The sequence below is a fragment of the Pelophylax lessonae genome (assembly GCF_965119305.1).
Source record: "Pelophylax lessonae genome assembly, chromosome: 13".
In the NCBI taxonomy this organism is placed as follows: domain Eukaryota; kingdom Metazoa; phylum Chordata; class Amphibia; order Anura; family Ranidae; genus Pelophylax; species Pelophylax lessonae.
The window spans coordinates 122856371-122882288 of record NC_138780.1 but is presented as its reverse complement, the minus strand read 5'-3'; positions in this window follow the sequence as shown (position 1 = coordinate 122882288).

Below are 25918 nucleotides of genomic sequence, written 5' to 3'. Positions count from 1 at the left end.
AAGGGATGAGCCATCTACAAACAAGTCTGCACATAAGGGCAGGCTTGCAATAGGCTTATCTCGCAGATCAAGTCTGGGTTTTGTTACTTCATCAAAAGAGGTAGCACAGTTAATTGATCACTGTTTGATTAATTGATCAATTAATTTTAACGTCAAACAAATAAAATATTATATTTTTTATACATATGTCCTGTTTTGGCTGTTAACTATTTATATTGCACCAGTGTTAATTTCGTCGACTAAAACCGACTAAAACGTTTTCGTCGACTAAATTAACACAATTTTAGTAGACTAAAATACGACTAAAACGAAAACAATTCAGATGACTAAAATACGACTAAAACTAAAATGGCATTTTAGTCAAAAGACTATAACTAAAATTAAATCGAAATTTGCTGCCAAAATTAACACTGGTGCATGCTCAAAGCTTAATACCATAAATAATAACATATTAGATTTTTCACTCCAGGACCAGCAGTAGTAAATAATGAGTTTGGAAATTGTAGAGAAATGCTTAAATAATGCATTACAAATTACAATTGAACTACACCCATTCGATTATAGATGACTAAAATGAGTTTTAGTCGACTAAAATGTAGGACGTTTTAAAATGTCCTGGAGTTTTAGTCGACTAAATACGACTAAAACTAAAACACTTGCAGAAGACTAAAATGGGACTAAAACTAAAATGCCATTTTAGTCCTAAGACTAAGACTAAAACTAAATTGAAATTTGCTGCCAAAATTAACACTGTATTGCACCTTCAAACCCTTTAAAGTCCATCACTTTTACTAGATGTGGCTTGGACCAACTAGTTTGGACCATTCACATCTGTATTTTATTCATTCTATTTCTAATTGGGATGTGGATGTGATTTGGTTCAATGTGTTTCGTACACCCAAGGTAATCTATTTGTGGAGGTAGCACAGTCATTGTATCAAGTATTCAGAGTCTTCAATCTCCTCACTGTCAGCTTTTGGTAACTTGCATAATCATTATTTTAATCTTTTCTTTCCTTTCTTTTCTTTCCTTTCTTTGTTTTCCTTTCTTTTTTGTAACACTTCACAAACTATCTGTGCTATGTCAACCAACTCACGGACAGGTTTAATTCTCCAGCCCGCTTGTGTGGAGCTCTATTTCTTTTCCAATCTTTAGACAACAATCCACTTACAAAAATATTTATCACTTTAGGTCGTTTCATGTCATCTTCACTTTCAGTCGCCCAATCAGTGTGCTTCTGTATAGCATCTTTGAATCTATTCCAAAAGATCAACACATCCTCACCTTCCTGCTGAACAACATCCAATAACATTTGCATATACTGTCCTTTATCAAACATGCTTGTTACCCATTCCTTTAGAATTTCATTCAATCTATCAATTTTTGTTTCATACGTATTTTGGCCATCTGCCTTTATCTTCAATATCCCTTATTCATGCGCACCCTTATTTCGGGCAAATGTGTTCCATACATTTTTTTAATAGTAGACTAACCTGTCACTCTACATCCTTGTTGGGTCAAGATGACCCCATGTGTAATTGGAATTTTCCACAAGGACTGTATTGTGAAATCTTGTGAAACCTTGTGTAATCTGTAACTTGGGCTTGGGCCTGTTTATGTACTATAAAAGCTGTAACCAAAATGTAATCTGGGTCACATATCTGTTGGAAGATGTGGACCCGCTATATGGTGTTATACTCTGAAGTAAACATATAGAGACGAGTGCAAACCTGATTGGCGTAGATGTCCTTTATTTCAGGGCTCAACTTAACAGGAGTATGACATTAACATGCTAAAGCTTATATAAGTTTAGTGGTTGGGTTTACATGTACTTTACATTTTTAACAGAAATGTACCTTCTGGTTTCATTGTTCCATTTCTTAGCACTGTTCTTCCCATCAGAGCCAGAGGTGATGATATCTTAATTATTCTTTATGTGACGGCAGTGTGTATACCATAGTCCCTAAAGCTCTGTATATAAGTCACTGTTTGTGTCATTGCTGTACGCAAGTGACAAACATGAATTGCTTACTATATGACACTGACCTTTACAACTGTCACATAGGATATTCCCTGTAAGTGGGGTGACTCCACGCCATTTTTTTTATCTTTATTGCTGGAAGCCAACAAGACATTACAGCCACGAGCAAGTTTAAATTACATTTATTTCCTTTAGAAATGTCAGTATTGCTGCAGCTGGCTCCATACATCGTACAGATGCACCACTTTACAGGCACATTGAGGGGATCCAGTCCACCCAGGCACGATATTTAAGGAATTTTTCATTTTTATTGTTTCACTTTAAGCATCATTAAATCCACTGCTTTAAAAACGATTGTTTAAAAAAAAAAATTGCATTGACCAGTGCCAAGGTCCCCATACACTTTTTTTTATAAAAATAACTTGCACATAAGCCTTTAAAAAAAGGACTTTTGATTTTTCATGTTCGTGTCCCATAGACTTTAAAAGAGTTTGCATGTTCGCTAGAACATTTTCCCTGTTCGAGATGTTCTGGTGCGAACCGAACAGGGGGGTGTTCAGCCCATCCCTTTCAGATGGCTACAACTGAGGTTTCAATTAGAGACCCACTCTCTGAAAGGAGATAATTACTGCTCTGCTTTCTCCTTAGAAGACCCTTAGTGCTCTGAACTCCTTTGTTGTGCAATATGTTTATTTGCTGTACAAACTCTTACAATTTGTATTATTTAAAAATCAGCCACAGCCTACACAGAAAAGCCTGTCCTCTGCCAGCATGCTGTAACCACTTCAGCTCCAGAAGGTTTTACCTCCTTCATGATCAGGCCATTTATTGCTATGCGACGCTTTGACAATTGCGCAGTCATGTAACACTGTATCTAAACAAAATTTATATCATTTTTTTTCCCACAAATAGAACTTTCTTTTGGTGGTATTTGATCACCATTTTTTTTTTTTTTTTTTTGTTATACAAACGAAAAACACAGACAATTTTAAAAAACAACATTTTTGTACTTTCTGCTATAAAACATCTCCCATTACAAAAAAACAAAAAACAAATCTCTGAATACATTTTGTTCAAATAGTATTCTGCTAACACGTCTTTGGGAAAAAAAAATCCCAATAAGTATATATTATTTAGTTTGTGTGAAAGTTATAGCGGCGGCAATCAGCAACTTATAATGGGACTGAAATAGTACGGCGGACAATCTGACACTAAGCCTGGGTTCACACTACTGCAATGCAGAAACCAGAGCAATTCTAGTGCATCTCCCCTGCTGGCAGTTCACACTGTCCTCTGCGAATGGCTGCAGTTGTCAATATAATGTTAACGACACACCCCGATCGATTCGCAGATCGCAGTGTGAACTGTGAAAGCAGACAGGAATCAGATCGCATGATTGTGAACACCCATGCGATTCATTTCCAGTGCAGGAAAAAAGGTTCCTGTACCATTTTCATGCAAATAGGATGCAAGTTCGGCCATACAAACTGTATGATTGAATTTGCATGGCACAGACATTGCATTTGATTTGCACAGCAACGCGATTTCTGTGTTTGAAGGTGAAGTTCAGAGCCGATCACAGGGTACGGGTGGTTAAACATTAGCTGCGACCCAGTGAACGACGTGCGCACACTCACTGTCCGGAAATGCAGATTCATGTATATGTATATACCGTAAAGTAGTGAGTGTACAGCTTGTATAACAGTGTAATTTTGCTGTCCCCTCAAAATAACTCAACACACAGCCGTTAATGTCTAAATCGCTGGCAACAAAAGTGAGTACACCACTAAATCAAAATGTCCAACTTGGGGCCGATTGGCCATCGTGCTGCAGCTAATTTTCAGGGTCTTGGCAATCTTCTTATAGCCTAGGCCATCTTCATGTAGAGCAACAATTTTTTTTTTTCATATCCTCAGAGAGTTCTTTGCCATGAGGTGCCATGTTGAACTTCCAGTGACCAGTATGAGAGAGTGAGAGCGATAACACCAAATTTAACACACCTGCTCCCCATTCACACCTAAGACCTTGTAACACTAACGAGTCACCTGACACCGGGGAGGGAAAATGGCTAATTGGGCCTACTTTGTACATTTTTTAATTAGGAGTTTACTCACTTTTGTTGCCTGCGGTTTAGACATTAATGGCTGTGTGTTGAGTTATTTTGAAGGGACAGCAAATTTACACTGTTATACAAGCTGTACACTCACTACTTTACATTGTAGCAAAGTGTAATCTCTTCAGTGTTGTCACATGAAAAGATATAATAAAATATTTACAAAAATGTGAGGGGTGAACTCACTTTTGTGAGATACTGTATATATATATATATATATATATATGTGATTCTATGCACAGTGGCCGCCCTGTAGTAGTAAATCTACAGGAGGAGGTCGTTAAATGGGTAAAGAAAGACCGTTGCTCTTTGTGGGCAAGCAATGATCTCATTGTACAGGTCCAAAACACCCCAGAGCAAGAGCTTTTCAGTTGGAGGGGAGCATAAGCTGTGCTGATTGCAAACCTTTAGGTCTGACTAAGTAGGGGGCATGCCGGACCTTTTCAAAAAGATTACTGCTCCTGGGAGGTTGCCGGAAAGTGTGTAAATCGCACCTTTTCCCACACTCACAACCACAGCCAAAATCCGCTGCTCTTTTGCAGGGGTTAGACTGCCATTTATTCTTAGCTCTTTGATGCTGGCCGCACGCATATATGCAGCCGCTCTGCGGGTGGGCCTTAACACCGAGTGCCAGCATATATGCAGCCCTGTTTAAAGAACTTACCATGTTGAAAGTGCGCTCCTTGCTCGCACCCAGCACGGTAGCCGGCAGGTACTGGAAAGCTCCCGGTGCATGCTAGCAATCAAAAGCTTGCTGATCATGTGACCAATGTGACAGCCAATTATGGTGGTCACATGATCAGAAACCCCGCCTCTCGGCATCTGAAACTCCTTAAAGAGCTGGGAGGTGCTGGCGCCAAGGTCTAATGGCACCCCCACGCATCTGAAAATACAGCGCATTTTCAAGTGTGGGAAATCACATGGTAAAAATGCACCATATGATTGCCTGCAGCTGCATTTAAAAATAAAAAAAGATGCAGGGGCCTTCAAGTGAATGGGCTGCTGTGCAAGCCACAGCAAATGCATAGGGGTGAACCCAGGGTAAATCAGCTATGGCCTGAGTGGGAAAGCCAGTTCCCTGCTAGCGGATGCAGAGAGAAAACCTTACTCTAATGAACAGCTGTAGAAACATTCATGCAAAATCTCATAGTACATTTGATGACTTAACAATGTAGTTTAAAAGTAATGCAAAATGTTGCTTGCTTTTAACATTCTGTTTTGGAAAGAAAACCACAAACACTGTTAGAAATTTGTTTGTTCGAGAAAAAATTTTCATTCTGCTCCTTTAAATTTTCTTGTCACTTCAGTCGAAAACATAATCAATTTGAATGGATGCTTCTAATGATTAAGCTGGCCATACATAATTCCGTTTTTTCATTCAGACAGCAGGGTGAACGAAAAAAAGAACTTAACCGATTACTCCATCCACATATTTGATGTGGATGGGGAAATCCTTCATGCTGTGTCATTGTATCCTGACAGCGGGACTCCCCAGCTGTCAGAATACACTGATTAACGCTTCAGCCGGTTAGCTGCAAGTGCTCATTGAATGGAACATTTTCAGCAGGACTGTTTATGAGAAGTTGATTAATTGATCGGCTTCTCATGAACAGGAATGGCCATGGATGGATTGAGATTAGGCAAGTTCAAATACATATATAACCAGCTTTAGAAATGTCTAACCTAATTCTGCTAGTGCATGGCTTACTTTACACAAGACTATGTGTAGGCAGGTTGAAAATTTGTACATCTTAGTTAGCCAGCAGCTAGCCCAGGCTGGGGATGGGGTTAATTGCTTTTTGCTCCGTTCCAGGGCTTTTGGTGCTAGCCGGCCCACCTGTGCTATAAAAAGGGAGACAGGTAATGTCTGGAGAGCTTGAGCGGGAAAGTCGGTACAAGTGGGTTCAGGAGCTGCAGTCTCATCTGCGAGCACGATCGTAGGGCTGCTGAAGGAACCAGGATTTGCGGAGGTCATACCATGGCCAATGCCATAATGGACTCTCACCTCATGGAGGTATGGTTGAGCACTACATTATTCTAGTTAGAATTAGGGACAGGGTTGTTCTTTTTTTTTAAATTTTGACAATTTTTATTAGTATTTTTATATACATACAAAACATACAATTGAAACAAAAAAGGGAAGATATTAGGACACATACAGTGGGTACGGAAAGTATTCAGACCCCCTTAAATTTTTCACTCTTTGTTATATTGCAGCCATTTGCTAAAATCATTTAAGTTCATTCTTCTTCCTCATGAATGTACACATAGCACCCCATACTGACAGAAAAACACAGAATTGTTGACATTGTTGCAGATTTATTAAAAAAGAAAAACTGAAATATCACATGGTCCTAAGTATTCAGACCCTTTGCTCAGTATTTAGTAGAAGCCCCCTTGTGATCTAATACAGCCAGGAGTCTTTTTGGGAAAGATGCAACAAGTCTTTCATACCTGGATTTGGGGATCCTCTGCCATTCCTTCTTGCAGATCCTCTCCAGTTCTGTCAGGTTGGATGGTAAACGTTGGTGGACAGCCATTTTTAGGTCTCTCCAGAGATGCTCAATTGGGTTTAAGTCAGGGCTCTGGCTGGGCCATTCAAGAACAGTCACGGAGTTGTTGTGAAGCCACTCCTTCGTTATTTTAGCTGTGTGCTTAGGGTCATTGTCTTGTTGGAAGGTAAACCTTCAGCCCAGTCTGAGGTCCAGAGCACTCTGGAGAAGGTTTTTGTCCAGGATATCCCTGTACTTGGCCGCATTCATTTTTCCCTCGATTGCAACCAGTCGTCCTGTCCCTGCAGCTGAAAAACACCCCCACAGCATGATGCTGCCACCACCATGCTTCACTGTTGGGACTGTATTGGACAGGTGATGAGCAGTGCCTGGTTTTCTCCACACATACCGCTTAGAATTAAAGCCAAAAAGTTCTATTTTGGTCTCATCAGACCAGAGAATCTTATTTCTCACCATCTTGGAGTCCTTCAGGTGTTTATTTAGCAAACTCCATGCGGGCTTTCATGTGTCTTACACTGAGGAGAGGCTTCCGTCGGGCCACTCTGCCATAAAGCCCCGACTGGTGGAGGGCTGCAGTGATGGTTGCCTTTCTACAACTTTCTCCCATCTCCTAAATGCATCTCTGGAGCTCAGCCACAGTGATCTTTGGGTTCTTCTTTACCTCTCTCACCAAGGCTCTTCTCCCCCGATAGCTCAGTTTGGCTGGACGGCCAGCTCTAGGAAGGGTTCTGGTTGTCCCAAACGTCTTCCATTTGAGGATTATGGAGGCCACTGTGCTCTTAGGAACCTTAAGTGCAGCAGAAATCTTTTTGTAACCTTGGCCAGATCTGTGCCTTGCCACAATTCTGTCTCTGAGCTCTTCAGGCAGTTCCTTTGACCTGATGATTCTCATTTGCTCTGACATGCATTGTGATCTGGAAGGTCTTATATAGACAGGTGTGTGGCTTTCCTAATCAAGTCCAATCAGTATAATCAAACACAGCTGGACTCAAATGAAGGTGTAGAACCATCTCAAGGATGATCAGAAGAAATGGAAAGCACCTGAGTTAAATATATGAGTGTCACAGCAAAGGGTCTGAATACTTAGGACCATGTGATATTTCAGTTTTTCTTTTTTAATAAATCTGCAACAATGTCGACAATTCTGTGTTTTTCTGTCAGTATGGGGTGCTGTGTGTACATTCATGAGGAAGAAGAATGAACTTAAATGATTTTAGAAAATGGCTGCAATATAACAAAGAGTGAAAAATTTAAGGGGGTCTGAATACTTTCCGTACCCACTGTATATGCCAATACATATTAGTTTTATGCCATCTGTTCCCAATCACCCAAAAAGAAAGAAGAGAAAAAAAAAAAAAAAACCCCAATCACACGAAATTGGGGGAGAGGGGAGGAAGAAAAACATACCCCAACCCATTCTCCGAGAATGATAAGTATGGAGTGTACAATACCCCTAATTATCTAGTGTATATCAAAAAAACAAAACACTAATAACCATTGCGTGCCATTCACCAAATCCCCATGTGTCTACACTCTAAAAAATCGTGATATATATTTTAGAGCCAACTCGTATTCACTTAAACTAAAAAAAAAAAACAAAATAGTGCCCTATCCTTGACAAAAAAAAAAAAAAAAAAAAAAACCCAAACGTGAGGAGGAAGGGGAACAAGCCCCTACTAAGCTCAAAGTACCATTGCATTTCATATACAAATGGGTATATATGTGAGAGGAAAAAAAAAAAAAACCCAGACGTGGGGAGGAAGGGGAACATGCCCCTACTAAGCTCAAAGAACCATTGCATTTCACATACAAATGGGTGTAAATGTGCAAAAAAAAAAAACACCCCCACCAATCCCCCAAGCAACCAAACAGAGAGAAAAAAAAAAAAAAAAAGCAAGAAAAAGAAAACCCTCCTCCTCCACTTAAAACGAGGGAGGTATCGAAAAGTGGGGAGAGGGGGGGAGGGGACGGGAGGGATCCAAACGAGTCCAGGCGATATTTCTTTAGGCTGCTTCCATAGCGATGAAATGTACCCATGGAAGCCACCTAGCTCTGGTCTCCTCCTCTGTATTTTTCAGGGAGGATGTTAATTCCTCCATCTTGTAGATCTCTTTTATTTTAGAGTACCAGAGCGCACTGGTAGGCGGTTGGGTTTGTCTCCATAAGGCAGGAATGCACGCCTTAGCAGCGTTCAAAAGTCTGAGTGTCAATGATTTTCTATATCTTTTAAGAGAGCTTTTCGTAAGATGAAATAAGCAGAGGGCAGGGTCATCTCGAACATCAACCGCTGTCAGTTGTTTAATAACTGATGCAATTGTTGTCCAAAACACCTCCAAAGAGGGGCATGACCAGAATATATGTAGCATAGACCCTTCACCCGAGCCACAGCGCCAACATCTATCCGAGCTGTTCTCGTCCATTTTATGCAAAACCTCAGGGACTCTATACCACCTAGTAAGTATTTTGTATCCTGTTTCCTGGATTTTGTTATCTATTGAAGACCTATGGACAGTAGTCAAGATCTTATTTACCTGTCTGGCAGTCAAGGAAACGGCCAGTTCACGTTCCCACTGACGCATAAACGGCAGCTGTTTAACCTCTTGGTCCTCTGTCAGCCATGTATAGAGTAAGGATATTAGATGTTTCGGTGGAGTGTTAGAAATGCAAATCTTTTCAAAAGGGGTTAAGTTACGTGGAACATACCCCTTTTGTTGGTATGTCTTAAGGAAATGCCTCAATTGATATATACTGAAATAATCCAAATCGATATCTGGCCATGCTGTTATTTCCTCTTGAGTAGGGATATTACCGTTCGGCCACACATCAAATATATGGGTCTTTCCAATCTGTGCCAGACGCCGTATTTTTGCATTCATGCACCCTGGGGGAAATTCCGGATTACCCAATATGGGTATCAACGGGGAAGGAGCAGGAGCTATTTTAAAGTGCTGTTGGATATGTCGGGTTTCTCGTATTGTCGCCCCTATAGTGGGGTGTGTAAGTATCTTATCCGAAGAAGAGTATATTGTCCATGGTGCTGGTGGGGGTCAATTGACCTACCTCACCAACTTCCAAACCAACCCAGCGTTTATTAGCAGTATTACAGTTCCAGTCCACCACCCGTGTCAGGTGGACTGCCCTGTAATATCGAAACACGTCCGGCAATCCTATCCCCCCCTGGGATTTTTTCATGGTTAGAATCTGTAGCCGAATCCGCGGGGATCTAAGGGCCCATATAAAGGAGCGAAACATCGCCCTAACCTGATGAAAAAAAGTGCGGGGAAGTGCTACTGGGAGAGCCTGCATTACATACAGAATCCTGGGTAGGATATTCATTTTAAGTGCATTGCACCTACCAAACCAGGTTAAGGTTAACTGCTGCCATAACCTCAAATCAGCTTTGATCTTCCCTAATAAGGGAAGGAAGTTTTCCCTATAGATATTCAACGGGTCAGCTGTAATTTGAATCCCCAAATATTTCAATGACCCCTCGGCCCAATGGAATGGAAAAGATGAGCGTAATTGAAGTTCTTCTTGCCATGGCATAGAAATACTCATTGCAGCCGATTTAATTAGGTTAGGTGTCCTTTTATGAAACGGAGATGACCAGTGATCCTGCTGATCACAGCTCATTTCCGATCATTCTCAGTTTATGAAACAGAAATGATCGGGGGAGAACAGATTCTCCGCTGATCATCTCTTCACACGGGAATCTGTCATTGACAGATACAGAAATGGCCAGGCTATGAAGCTGCGATCCCCGCACTTCACTGGCGATCTGTGCCAGAATCACACTCCTGGGTTCACCAGCCTGGAGCTTGTGAAGCGGGGAGTGAAGACAGAATCGGGGGGGAACTGAGGGGGAAAAAGGAAGATTATGGACTTCCTTCTTCCTCGTTCAGACCCCCCAACACAGTAATCATGTCCCCCTGCCATATTTATGTATATATATATATATACATGTATATATATATACACACATACATGTAGATATATATTTAATGTGTATATATATATATATACAATGTATGTGTGAGTGTATTCAGTGTATATATATATATATATATATATATATATATATATATATATATATATATATATATATTTATGTAAGGGGACTATTATTTATTAACCTCGTGTACTCAGCAGTGAAAATTTATCTCTGCTTGTTAAAGCGCGCCAGGGATTTTCATACTACTGTAATCTCGCTTTGTCTCACGAGATTACAGACCCCCTATTGACTTCTACACAGATCTCCGAGAAAACCGTTCTCCTCTGATCACCCTGGGCGAACTGAAGTTCTCCGATTCATAAAATGGGTGCCAGATGTGATCATTTTCCCCGGAGAACTGTAGAGAAGCCAACAGAGAAAAAAATTCACCCGTTAATAAAAGTACACCTTTATCTTATAATTAGCTAGTGCTCCGTATGTTCTGAGTGCCTCCAAGATATTTGGGAGTGTCACAACTGGATTGGTGACGAAGAACACCAGGTCATCCGCGAAATCGGCCACCCTGTGCTGTTCATCACCAATCTGCATCCCTGTAATATCTGTCGATCTACGTATTAAGCAGAGCAGGGGCTCAAGTGTTAGGATAAAAACAAGAGGCGATAGAGGGCACCCCTGCCTAGTCCCATTTGAGATAGGGAAGTACTCTCATCTCCATTCATTGACACGTACTGCGGCTGAAGGGTTAGTATATAGCAACAAAATAAAGGTCAACATCTGTGGCCCCAATCCAATGTATGACAGGGTGGCCTCGATAAAATTCCAGGCCACCCTGTCAAAGGCCTTTTCCACGTCTGTTGAAAGTATCACCATTTTTTTATGAGATTCGCGTGCCGCGTAAATAATATCTGTTACCCAGATCGTATTGTCCCTTGCCTCGCGTGATGGTACAAAACCCACCTGATCAAAATATATCAGATGGGGGATGTGGGGCAAGAGGCGATTTGCCAATATTTTGGCCATAAGTTTTATGTCACAATTTAAAAGTGAGATGGGGCGGTAGCTGCCACATAATAGAGGGTCTTTCCCCTCCTTGAGTATAAGGGTAATGTACGCCCTAAGAGAGTCTGTAGGCAACACTGTCCCATCTAGCACTGAGTTCATATGACTAAGAAGGGGTTGTATTAGGTGTGTTTTGAAATGTTGATAATAAGGTAGTGTAAGCCCATCAGGGCCAGGGGCTTTATGTGTTTTAGCCTGTGATATTGCCGCCACTAACTCATTCTCTGTGATCTCTCCCTCCATCTCTGTTGCTTGTTCTGCCGATAGTACGGGCATACCTGAGTCTCTTATGTATGACTCTATCTTCTCTAATTTTTTCCTGTGGTCGAATTGTCCACCCTCTGATATCTTTAAGTTGTATAGAGAATGGAAAAAAGCATAGAATTTGCCTGCAATCTCAGACGAGGTATGCACCTCTCCTCCCCCCGCCTTCTTTAAACGTGGGATGTACGTTTGTTTCCTTGGGCCCCTGAGTGCTCTCGCCAACATCACTCCTGGTTTATTTGCAAATTCAAAAAAATATCTTTTAGACCATGTCAGTTTCTTATTTATTTTCTGAAAAAGAAGATCATTCAGCTCCTCTCTCGCTCGGGTGAGAGGGGCTAAATGTTCAACAGCTACTGATCTTTTGTGTTGTCTACTGAGATCATTTACTTTTTTATCCTAAATTTTTTTACGCTGAGATGCCAACCGCATTAACACCCCTCTTACCACGCATTTGTGAGCCTCCCATATTATTGAGGGGGACAGATTTTCGTCCTTATTTTCCGCAAAATAGTTCCCCAGAGCCTCCTCTATCTTTGCCCTAATCTCCACAGACTGTAACAATGACTCGTTCAAGCGCCACGAAGAAGGTCTGGGTGGCCTAGCGTCCCATTCCATGCAAACATGTACTGGGGCGTGGTCTGACATGGAAAAATCACCTATGCAGGATGAGAGAACTAATGGTAGATCTGACTGAGAAACCATAATACGGTCAATTCGGGTATATGCGTTATGAATCGAAGAGAAATAGGTGTAATCTCATTCGTTCGGGTGCGTTAGCCGCCAGGGGTCAACCAAGTTAAAGATAGATAATTCTCGCTGCAAGCGTCGTATCCGGGCATATGATATATACAAAGTCTTCTTTGATGTATCCATAAGGGGTTCCGGGACAAAATTAAAATCGCCCCCCATAACCAAATGGCCTTCTCTAAAACCCAGGACAACAGGTACTAGCTGCTGCAGAAATGTCAGGTGGTCTGAGTTGGGCAGGAAGACATTTACCAGCGTGAGTTCTGTATGGCCAGTACTTCCCTTCACTAGCAAATATCTACCCATAGGATCTGCCTGAAGGTCTTTAATTGTCCATGGCATTACTTTTGATATGAGGATACTGACCCCCTTTGATTTGGGAATAGGAGAGGGGGCGTGATGTGCCCAAGGGAAATCTTTATTACTTATTTTAGGTAGAAAGTCCTTCCTAAAGTATATTTCCTGTAGGAATGCTATTTGTGTATGGGAGCGTTTTAAATCCTGCAATAGGCGTGCACGCTTCTGCGGAGTGAACAAACCTCTGACATTGAGAGTGGTGATCTTACAACCGCCCTCTCTGGGGACAGGGTTGTTCATATTGAACTGTATGCTGCATCATATTCAGTAAAATTACATCAACCATAATACAGTAATCCTGGTCTGAAGGTATTCAAAGAGGTGCATGTTGGTTCTGGTGTATTTCAAAAGAACTAGGGTCTGTAGAGCACTATGGGGTATGAAGTAATACTTTATGAGGTTAACTCAGCAAAATGTGAAGAGGAGTGTAGTTGCTATGGGTAACCAAGGGAAGGAACAAGCTACAAGCAAGTAGTCATTAAGCATGGTAAAGGTGACAGGTTCTCAGCTAGCAAGGGGTTGATGTTCTGGCTTCCTCCCTAGCAGTCATTATCAATTAGTAACCGGTTCCCAACCTACGTTATGGAGATCTATGGCCTTGTCATGAGGTACTGGAAGGAAAGAGTTAAGTAAGAGCGTGCATGAGGTCCGAATTAGGTGCTCGGCAGGACCCTATCCTGTTACTGGGAGTGAGATAACAGAGGTATGTTTGACTGGTGGAGTGGGCACAGGCTCAACATGTCCCTCCTAATGTAACATACATCAGATAGCGTGTGCAGTGATATGGGATAGCAGGAACTCTGTATATAGTGTACGGCTCATCTCTAAGCTAGGGTACTGCCATAATGTTTGACTCACCTGGTCCTGAGCATTGATGAGCATCTCTGCGGAAGTGGTACCTCATGTGTACGGGCACATAAAACCGCGTCCACACACTTGGCGTAGTGGAAGAAGGGACACCACCTACACTGACACTGATACCTAACACTGATTGACCCTATGCTGTCACATGAGTTAGTTACATGCGTCCTCCTGAATGGGCAAAGCACAGGTTTACTTTAGGGTTTGTTCCATTTTACCTACATTATCACCCTGCATGAGCTTTTATAGGAACCCTCATTTTAATACTTGCACCTGCCTAGTTTCGACATCTTATTACATGGTTACAGTGAAAGCTTTTTTTTCCGATTATTTTCTTTGTGAAAGGACTAATTTACAGGCTATGAAGTTTCAGTCAGGAATAACAATAGTGTCGCTTCCTGCTGGTCATAAGCCAGATTCCGATGTTTAAAGGTGGTCTGTTTTGCTTAATCGTTTTACGCTAGTAAATATGGTTAATAACAATGTTACCATGGAAACCAAGCCCCATACGGCCATCATTAAGATGTGCAGTAAAACAGATGTAACAAGGAAAGTAAGACATAATAACTACCACAGATATTCCTAATATTTTTAACATACCAGTTACCATTTACTGCCTGTGTTACGAATGGAGAAGGAGAAGCTTCAGTGAGTCATAGGTCTTTGGAGCATGCTACCAAACCAACAACCAATACTCTAACATGGACCCTAGCAATGGCACATACCCACAGTATCTCACAAAAGTGAGTACACCCCTCACATTTTTGTACATTTTTTTATTATATCTTTTCATGTGACAACACTGAAGCCATTACACTTTGCTACAATGTGTAAATTTGCTGTTCCCTTAATATAACTCAACACACAGCCATTAATGTTTAAATTGCTGGCAACAAAAGTGAGTACACCCCTAAGTGAAGATGTCCAAATTGGGCCCAATTAGCCATTTTCCCTCCCGGTGTCACGTGACTCATTAGTGTTACAAGGTTTCAGTCGTGATTGGGGAGCAGGTGTGTTAAATTTGGTGTTATCGCTCTCACTCTCTCATATTGGTAACTGGAAGTTCAACATGGCTCCTCATGGCAAAGAACTCTCTGAGGATCTGAAAAATAGATGCATGGCTGTTGTCCCAGAAGGAGACCTCTTCTAAAGATGATGCACAAGAAAGCACGCAAACAGTTTGCTGAAGACAAGCAGACTAAGGATATGGATAACTGGAACCATGTCCTGTGGTCCGATGAGGCCAAGATAAACGTATTTGGTTCATATGATGTCAAGCGTGTGTGGGGGCAACCAGGTGAGGAGTACAAAGACAAGTGTGTCTTGCCTACACTCAAGCATGGTGGTGCGATTGTCATGGTCTGGGGCTGCATGAGTGCTGCCGACACTGGGAAGCTACCATTCATTGAGGGAACCATGAATGCCAACATGTATTGTGACATACCGAAGCAGAGCATGATCCCCTTCCTTTGGAGACTGGGCCGCAGGGCAGCATTCCAACATGATACCAACCGAAAACACACCTCCAAGACGACCACTGCCTTGCTAAAGAAGCTTGAGGGTAAAGGTGATGGACTGGCCAAGCATGTGTCCAGGCCTAAACCCTATTGAGCATCTGTGGGGCATCCTCAAATGGAAGGTGGAAGGGCACAAGGTCTCTAACATCTACCAGCTCCGTGATGTCGTCATGGAGGAGTGGAAGAGGACTCCAGTGGCAACCTATGAAGTTCTGGTGAACTCCATGCCCAAGAGGGTTAAGGCAGTGCTGGAAAATAATGGTGTCACACAAACTATTGACATTCTGGGCCTAATTTGGACATTTTAACTTAGGGGTGCACTCACTTTTGTTGCCAGCGGTTTAGACATTAATGGCTGTGTGTTGAGTTATTACATTGTTATACAAGCTGTACACTCACTACCTTACATTGTAGCAAAGTGTCATTTCTTCAGTGTTGTCACATGAAAACATATAATAAAATATTTCCAAAAATGTGAGGGGTCTACTCACTTTTGTGAGATACTGTACATGGTCTTGTCTTTTGTTAGTGACATCATTGTTGAAGGTTGACAAGTACCACAGCCAATCTGCACAATCACATTGAATAAAATGAGAGCATGGGTACAGCAATGAACATACCTTTATTTCTTTTTAAGAGAAACTATGATGGTTTTGCGTCATATTTATATTTGTTTTTTTAGAGTTTATACATTTTAACACTGTCTTTTTATATGTTTAATTTCATATGCAGTACACTTTTTTTTTTTTTTTCAAATGCCCTACCATATAAAAAAAACGTTGCTAAGTGATGCCTATCCTCTCCAACCCTCATGTCTTCTTCTGTGATCCATTGCCATCCTCTTTCGGGTAGTATGATGCACAGAGTCATTTAACCAACTTACTGTGAGCCCAGAGCATCAATGACCTGCCCTTGGGCGGGTGCATCATTAATCTGACCTGCCCCATGTCAGATTGATAATGAAGAGAAGAAAAGGATAAAAGGAACCATGATGTCTCATGACAAGACATCAGGAAAAGGTATCTATAAAGAACAGCATTATCCAGATCTTTCCTCTCCAAGATGTGGGTGTTAGCTAGGGTGGTTTGGCATCTGCCTATGAAGATTTTAGATATTTGCGCAACTCCTCCTGAAAGTTGGCCAACTGCTTGTATCGGGGCTAAGGGCTGTGGAGAAAACAACAGAGGTAAGATGCTGTGATGTTTACAGGAGCCTATGCACAAAGAAGCACAGAAAAGGGATCTAAAAAAAGTATATGATAAAAACAGAAAGGTTCTATTTAACCACTTAAGCCCCGGAAGATTTTACCCCCTTCCTGACCAGGGCCTATTTTGCGATTCTGCACTGCGTGACTTTAACGGACAAATATCGCCCTGTCGTGCGACGCTGTACCTAAACGAATTTGATGTCCTTTTTTTCCCACAAACAGAGCTTTCTTTTGGTGGTATTTGATCACCTGTGCGATTTTTTTTGATCATGCGCTATAAACAAAAAAAGAGCGACAATTTTGCAAAAATAACAATATTTTTCAAATTTTTTTATTTGAAATCCCCCCCCCCCAAAAAAATGTAAAAATCAAAATTTTTTTAACATTTTCGGCCAATTTGTTTTATGCTACATATGTTTGGTAAAAAAAATCACGAAAAAGCGTATTTTGATTGGTTTGCGCAAAAGTTATCGCGTTTACTAACTAAGGGAAAGATTTTTGTCATTTTTGTTGTTTTTTTAAACGAGTAATGGCGGCGATCTGCGATTTTTTTTGCGGTACTGCAACATTGCGGCGGACAGATCGGACCCTTGACTGACATTTTTGACACTTTTGGGGTTACCAGTGACATTACTACAGTAATCAGTGCTATACATATGCACTGTTACTGTAAAATGACACTGGCAGTGAAGGGGTTAACTTTTTTTGAGAGGGAGGGGTTATGTGTGTCCCTAGGGGCGTGATTCTAACTGTGATTGGCTGTGGCTTGAGGTGTAGGAACAGTTATCAACGGTCCTACATAGTAGAACCGTATGATCACTATTCCTACACAGGGGAGAATGACAGGTGGCTTGTTTACATTAGCCGCCTGCCTTTTTCCCGCTGTAACGGACAATCGCGAGTGACCGGCGGACATCGGGTCCGCCAGTCACACGCGCGGGGGGGTCCGTGACCGTGCGGGAGCGCGCTTCCGGGGGCGCGCGTTTGCTCCCTAGACCCTCACAGGCTAGCGACGTAGTACTACGTCGCTTTACCTGGGGGCTGACCGCCGCAGTAAATAGTCGTGCGGCGGTCGGCAAGCGGTTAAAAATAAAATTAGCATGTACAACTTGTACACCTTCCATTATACCTCCTAACTATAGAAGGCCTACTTGCATCAAGTTGACTAAAATATTTTCGCTCTTGTATCTCTGGGCTTATTTAATATTCACGGCAATCTTTTTTTCTGCATCACTGGCAACCAGTGTCACTTCAACCTATTTGACAGTGTCAACCCACCAAGCAGTTGCTCCTACTTGATGTCTGCTAATTGGGTCTCAAATCAAAAATGTGTTGATGTTTTTTCCAACATTACCACCAGAGTACCATTAGTACTCTGTTTTCAAATATTTAATTAGTGAACATTTTTATATATCAAGACTGAGGCTTTATCAGGCTTTCCTTTGGGAGGAGATTTGTTTAATATGGGAGTGAAATATTTCCTTTGCCAGGAAAATGCAATACTGTGCACAAGCTTAGACGGTTGTTTTAGAAGTTGATACTGGCAATGGCAAGAACTGTGTGACCATGGTATTTCATGGCTTGGTTCAGTGTTAAGCAAACAAAGACAGCTTAGTCCTTACAACTGTAGCCTGGCTATCCACAATCAAGTATCTGAAGTGAAAAATAGCTTTAAAATATACCCTAACTGACCTCTGTAGCTGTAAGCATTCATTTGATATTAAAATTAATGTTTTCCCCTAAATCAGATAAAAATTACAAGCATTTTTTAAAATTTCCTCTTCAGAGCTTCTTTTTTCAATAATACCCTGGCAGGCCAGGCCGCTATATTTCCATCCTTTCTGTGTCCCTTGTGGGATCTATGGAATCCTGTGTGTGGGTACGAGTATTCAGGTAACTTTCTCAGCAGCTCAGCTCTCCCTACCCATAATTGGCCCAGTAGCCTTCTAATGTCTAATGTAAACACAGAGCAGATGTTATGCAAGCAATGAGCAAAGGGAGCTGAGCTCCTGAGAAAATGATGTAAGTGCTTCTGCTGGGAACTTTGAGAATGACTTGCTCCACAGTGCCTGCAGTACAGAGGTCAGTAAGAGATTGTTTCAAAGCTCATTTACTGCTTGTTAAGAACCTGTAAATATTTGAATGTCTGTAGCCTGGTCACAGCTTCACTATAAAGAGACCCTGTTGCAAAATTATTATTTTCAACAACAATCTTCGCATAAGATTATATGTAAATGTATATGTATGTATTTTAGGAATGTGATATATCTGTAAAAGTCTCACTTGTGTAGACATCTAAAAGCCCTGAGACTGCTGATGAGAGCCTCCATGTTGGAGATTATGTTAGCAGTAGTGTTGAGCGAACACGGACTGTATTATTCGTGTTCGTACCGAATAATTGGATTTTTTGTACCCGAACACGGACACGGACACTTTACTGTATGTTCGGGTAAAAATCCGTGTTCGGTCGTTTTATTTCCGGGTTTTGCATGCTTTGGCGCTCTTTTCATGGCGGGCTTTCAACAGCCAATCAACAATCGTTTAACTGGTGTGCCTTAAGCCATCCCAGCCATGCCTGCAAATGTCTCAGTAGCTGTGATTGGCCGTCTGAAGCATGTGACCAAGTCTTTATAAGTTCGAGGCAGCCGCAGCGGCGTCATTATGCTGCTTAGATTCAGGGACAGAGCACACATCAACGTGCTGGCTGCTGATTAGGGAAAGATAGGCAGGAAAAAACCATTTGTGTCCGGATAGAATTGAGGGACAGATCGGAGTGTTTAGGCAGGGCGAGTTGTAGGCATTTTAGGGATAGAGTCTGCTGAATTATATAGGGTCAGTGTCTTCTACAAACTACAATCGATATTGCTGTGTGGGGGGTGGGGTCTGCACTCAATCCTGATCTACGATCTCTTCTCAATCCTGTTAGGGACAGAGTCTGCTGAATTTTAGGGAAACTGTGTTCTACAAACTACAATCGATATTGCTGTGTGGTGTGGGATTGGAGATAGGCAGGTGTCAGTGATCCACATCCATTTTTCTGTGTGTGAGCTGCAGTGAACACAATCTTTTTGGGCTGCAGTGAACACAATCTTTTTGGGCTGCAGTGAACACAATCTTTTTGGGCTGCAGTGAACACAATCTTTTTGGGCTGCAGTGAACACAATCTTTTTGGGGTGCAGTGAACAAAATCTTTTTGGGGTGCAGTGAACACAATCCTTTTTGGTGTGCAGTGAACACAATCTTTGTGGGGTGCAGTGAACAAAATCCTTTGTGGGGTGCAGTGAACACAATCTTTTTGGGGTGCAGTGAACAAAATCCTTTTTGGGGTGCAGTGAACAACATCCTTTTTGGGGTGCAGTGAACACAATCTTTTTGGGGTGCAGTGAACAAAATCCTTTGTGGGGTGCAGTGAACACAATCTTTTTGGGGTGCAGTGAACACAATCTTTTTGGGGTGGAGTGAACAACATCCTTTTTGGGGTGCAGTGAACAAAATCCTTTTTGGGGTGCAGTGAACAAAATCATTTTTGGGGTGCAGTGAACACAATCTTTTTGGGGTGCAGTGAACACAATCTTTGTGGGGTGCAGTGAACACAATCTTTTTGGGGTGGAGTGAACAACATCCTTTTTGGGGTGCAGTGAACAACATCCTTTTTGGGGTGCAGTGAACACAATCTTTTTGGGGTGCAGTGAACACAATCTTTGTGGGGTACAGTGAACAGAATCTTTGTGGGGTGCAGTGAACACAATCTTTGGGGGGTACAGTGAACACAATCTTTGTGAGGTGCAGTGAACACAATCTTTGTGGGGTGCAGTGAACACAATCATTGTGGGGTGCAGTGAACTCAATCTTTGTGGGGTACAGTGAACACAATCTCATACTGAAGGTTTGAGGGTGCTGCCTGTTCCATACTCCCCCTACTCCTCATCTAGCCTTTTAGGGGTACAAACAATAGTAATTGGGGCCTAGTGTGGTTGTGTACGTGTGATATACATACACTTTTTTGGGATCATATTTTCTATTCCGCTATTTAATCAAAAACCTTTGGGGATCAGTTAAATTGGGGGATAGTCTGTGTTGGTACGTGTGAGAGAGATCCACCTTTCCAAGTTGTTGGGGTTCATCTCATACTTCTGAAGGTTTGAGGGTGCTGCCTGTTCCATACTCCCCCTACTCCTAGCCTTTTAGGGGTACAAACAATAGTAATTGGGGCCTAGTGTGGTTGTGTACGTGTGATATACATACACTTTTTTGGGATCATATTTTCTATTCCGCTATTTAATCAAAAACCTTTGGGGATCAGTTAAATTGGGGGATAGTCTGTGTTGGTACGTGTGAGAGAGATCCACCTTTCCAAGTTGTTGGGGTTCATCTCATACTTCTGAAGGTTTGAGGGTGCTGCCTGTTCCATACTCCCCCTACTCCTAGCCTTTTAGGGGTACAAACAATAGTAATTGGGGCCTAGTGTGGTTGTGTACGTGTGATATACATACACTTTTTTGGGATCATATTTTCTATTCCGCTATTTAATCAAAAACCTTTGGGGATCAGTTAAATTGGGGGATAGTCTGTGTTGGTACGTGTGAGAGAGATCCACCTTTCCAAGTTGTTGGGGTTCATCTCATACTTCTGAAGGTTTGAGGGTGCTGCCTGTTCCATACTCCCCCTACTCCTAGCCTTTTAGGGGTACAAACAATAGTAATTGGGGCCTAGTGTGGTTGTGTACGTGTGATATACATACACTTTTTTGGGATCATATTTTCTATTCCGCTATTTAATCAAAAACCTTTGGGGATCAGTTAAATTGGGGGATAGTCTGTGTTGGTACGTGTGAGAGAGATCCACCTTTCCAAGTTGTTGGGGTTCATCTCATACTTCTGAAGGTTTGAGGGTGCTGCCTGTTCCATACTCCCCCTACTCCTAGCCTTTTAGGGGTACAAACAATAGTAATTGGGGCCTAGTGTGGTTGTGTACGTGTGATATACATACACTTTTTTGGGATCATATTTTCTATTCCGCTATTTAATCAAAAACCTTTGGGGATCAGTTAAATTGGGGGATAGTCTGTGTTGGTACGTGTGAGAGAGATCCACCTTTCCAAGTTGTTGGGGTTCATCTCATACTTCTGAAGGTTTGAGGGTGCTGCCTGTTCCATACTCCCCCTACTCCTAGCCTTTTAGGGGTACAAACAATAGTAATTGGGGCCTAGTGTGGTTGTGTACGTGTGATATACATACACTTTTTTGGGATCATATTTTCTATTCCGCTATTTAATCAAAAACCTTTGGGGATCAGTTAAATTGGGGGATAGTCAGTGTTGGTACGTGTGAGAGAGATCCACCTTTCCAAGTTGTTGGGGTTCATCTCATACTTCTGAAGGTTTGAGGGTGCTGCCTGTTCCATACTCCCCCTACTCCTAGCCTTTTAGGGGTACAAACAATAGTAATTGGGGCCTAGTGTGGTTGTGTACGTGTGATATACATACACTTTTTTGGGATCATATTTTCTATTCCGCTATTTAATCAAAAACCTTTGGGGATCAGTTAAATTGGGGGATAGTCTGTGTTGGTACGTGTGAGAGAGATCCACCTTTCCAAGTTGTTGAGGTTCATCTCATACTTCTGAAGGTTTGAGGGTGCTGCCTGTTCCATACTCCCCCTACTCCTAGCCTTTTAGGGGTACAAACAATAGTAATTGGGGCCTAGTGTGGTTGTGTACGTGTGATATACATACACTTTTTTGGGATCATATTTTCTATTCCGCTATTTAATCAAAAACCTTTGGGGATCAGTTACATTGGGGGATAGTCTGTGTTGGTACGTGTGAGAGAGATCCACCTTTCCAAGTTGTTGGGGTTCATCTCATACTTCTGAAGGTTTGAGGGTGCTGCCTGTTCCATACTCCCCCTACTCCTAGCCTTTTAGGGGTACAAACAATAGTAATTGGGGCCTAGTGTGGTTGTGTACGTGTGATATACATACACTTTTTTTGGATCATATTTTCTATTCCGCTATTTAATCAAAAACCTTTGGGGATCAGTTAAATTGGGGGATAGTCTGTGTTGGTACGTGTGAGAGAGATCCACCTTTCCAAGTTGTTGGGGTTCATCTCATACTTCTGAAGGTTTGAGGGTGCTGCCTGTTCCATACTCCCCCTACTCCTAGCCTTTTAGGGGTACAAACAATAGTAATTGGGGCCTAGTGTGGTTGTGTACGTGTGATATACATACACTTTTTTGGGATCATATTTTCTATTCCGCTATTTAATCAAAAACCTTTGGGGATCAGTTAAATTGGGGGATAGTCTGTGTTGGTACGTGTGAGAGAGATCCACCTTTCCAAGTTGTTGAGGTTCATCTCATACTTCTGAAGGTTTGAGGGTGCTGCCTGTTCCATACTCCCCCTACTCCTAGCCTTTTAGGGGTACAAACAATAGTAATTGGGGCCTAGTGTGGTTGTGTACGTGTGATATACATACACTTTTTTGGGATCATATTTTCTATTCCGCTATTTAATCAAAAACCTTTGGGGATCAGTTAAATTGGGGGATAGTCTGTGTTGGTACGTGTGAGAGAGATCCACCTTTCCAAGTTGTTGGGGTTCATCTCATACTTCTGAAGGTTTGAGGGTGCTGCCTGTTCCATACTCCCCCTACTCCTAGCCTTTTAGGGGTACAAACAATAGTAATTGGGGCCTAGTGTGGTTGTGTACGTGTGATATACATACACTTTTTTGGGATCATATTTTCTATTCCGCTATTTAATCAAAAACCTTTGGGGATCAGTTAAATTGGGGGATAGTCTGTGTTGGTACGTGTGAGAGAGATCCACCTTTCCAAGTTGTTGGGGTTCATCTCATACTTCTGAAGGTTTGAGGGTGCTGCCTGTTCCATACTCCCCCTACTCCTAGCCTTTTAGGGGTACAAACAATAGTAATTGGGGCCTAGTGTGGTTGTGTACGTGTGATATACATACACTTTTTTGGGATCATATTTTCTATTCCGCTATTTAATCAAAAACCTTTGGGGATCAGTTAAATTGGGGGATAGTCTGTGTTGGTACGTGTGAGAGAGATCCACCTTTCCAAGTTGTTGGGGTTCATCTCATACTTCTGAAGGTTTGAGGGTGCTGCCTGTTCCATACTCCCCCTACTCCTAGCCTTTTAGGGGTACAAACAATAGTAATTGGGGCCTAGTGTGGTTGTGTACGTGTGATATACATACACTTTTTTGGGATCATATTTTCTATTCCGCTATTTAATCAAAAACCTTTGGGGATCAGTTAAATTGGGGGATAGTCTGTGTTGGTACGTGTGAGAGAGATCCACCTTTCCAAGTTGTTGGGGTTCATCTCATACTTCTGAAGGTTTGAGGGTGCTGCCTGTTCCATACCCCCCCTACTCCTCATCTAGCCTTTTAGGGGTACAAACAATAGTAATTGGGGCCTAGTGTGGTTGTGTACGTGCGAGATACATACACTTTTTTTGATCATATTTCCTATTCCGCTATTCAATAAAAACCTTTGAGGATCAATTGAATTGCGGGATAGTCTGTGTCGGTACGTGTGAGAGAGATCCACCTTTCCAAGTTGTTGGGGTTCATCTCATACTTCTGAAGGTTTGAGGGTGCTGCCTGTTCCATACCCCCCCTACTCCTCATCTAGCCTTTTAGGGGTACAAACAATAGTAATTGGGGCCTAGTGTGGTTGTGTACGTGCGAGATACATACACTTTTTTTGATCATATTTCCTATTCCGCTATTCAATAAAAACCTTTGAGGATCAATTGAATTGCGGGATAGTCTGTGTCGGTACGTGTGAGAGAGATCCACCTTTCCAAGTTGTTGGGGTTCATCTCATACTTCTGAAGGTTTGAGGGTGCTGCCTGTTCCATACCCCCCCTACTCCTCATCTAGCCTTTTAGGGGTACAAACAATAGTAATTGGGGCCTAGTGTGGTTGTGTACGTGCGAGATACATACACTTTTTTTGATCATATTTCCTATTCCGCTATTCAATAAAAACCTTTGAGGATCAATTGAATTGCGGGATAGTCTGTGTCGGTACGTGTGAGAGAGATCCACCTTTCCAAGTTGTTGGGGTTCATCTCATACTTCTGAAGGTTTGAGGGTGCTGCCTGTTCCATACCCCCCCTACTCCTCATCTAGCCTTTTAGGGGTACAAACAATAGTAATTGGGGCCTAGTGTGGTTGTGTACGTGCGAGATACATACACTTTTTTTGATCATATTTCCTATTCCGCTATTCAATAAAAACCTTTGAGGATCAATTGAATTGCGGGATAGTCTGTGTCGGTACGTGTGAGAGAGATCCACCTTTCCAAGTTGTTGGGGTTCATCTCATACTTCTGAAGGTTTGAGGGTGCTGCCTGTTCCATACCCCCCCTACTCCTCATCTAGCCTTTTAGGGGTACAAACAATAGTAATTGGGGCCTAGTGTGGTTGTGTACGTGCGAGATACATACACTTTTTTTGATCATATTTCCTATTCCGCTATTCAATAAAAACCTTTGAGGATCAATTGAATTGCGGGATAGTCTGTGTCGGTACGTGTGAGAGAGATCCACCTTTCCAAGTTGTTGGGGTTCATCTCATACTTCTGAAGGTTTGAGGGTGCTGCCTGTTCCATACTCCCCCTACTCCTCATCTAGCCTTTTAGGGGTACAAACAATAGTAATTGGGGCCTAGTGTGGTTGTGTACGTGTGATATACATACACTTTTTTTGGATCATATTTTCTATTCCGCTATTCAATAAAAACCTTTCTAGGGCAAGATCTTAAATTACAGAAATATGAGGAGACCGTCAAATAAGGGCCGTGGCCTGGGTCGTGGTGCTGCTGGTAGAGCTCCTGTTGCAAGGAGAGGACATGGTCGATCTGTGCCAGCTACACGCACAAGTGAAACACCTTCCTCAAGTGTGAGTAGGCGACAGAACCTGCATCAGTATTTGGTAGGGCATCAAACGCCCCTAGAAGTGATGAGGCCAGAACAAGTTGAGGCGATAGTAGATTGGTTTGCTGCTGACAGTGCCTCCAGTTCCTTCACATTGTCTCCCACCCAGTCTACTGCAGAAAGGTCAGAGTTGGCACCTGCAGCCAATGTCCAACCGTCTTTCACCTCACCCCCTTGCAAATCAGGCCAGCAGTCTGAGCCCCAAGCCATACAGCAGTCTCTTATTCTTTTTGAGGACTCTGTCAGCAGGGTTTCCCAGGGCCATCCACCTAGCCCTGCCCCAGAAGTGGAAGAGATTGAGTGCAGCGATGCCCAACCACTTATTTCTCAAGATGAGTACATGCAAGGATCATCGCAGCACGTCTCCGATGATGACGA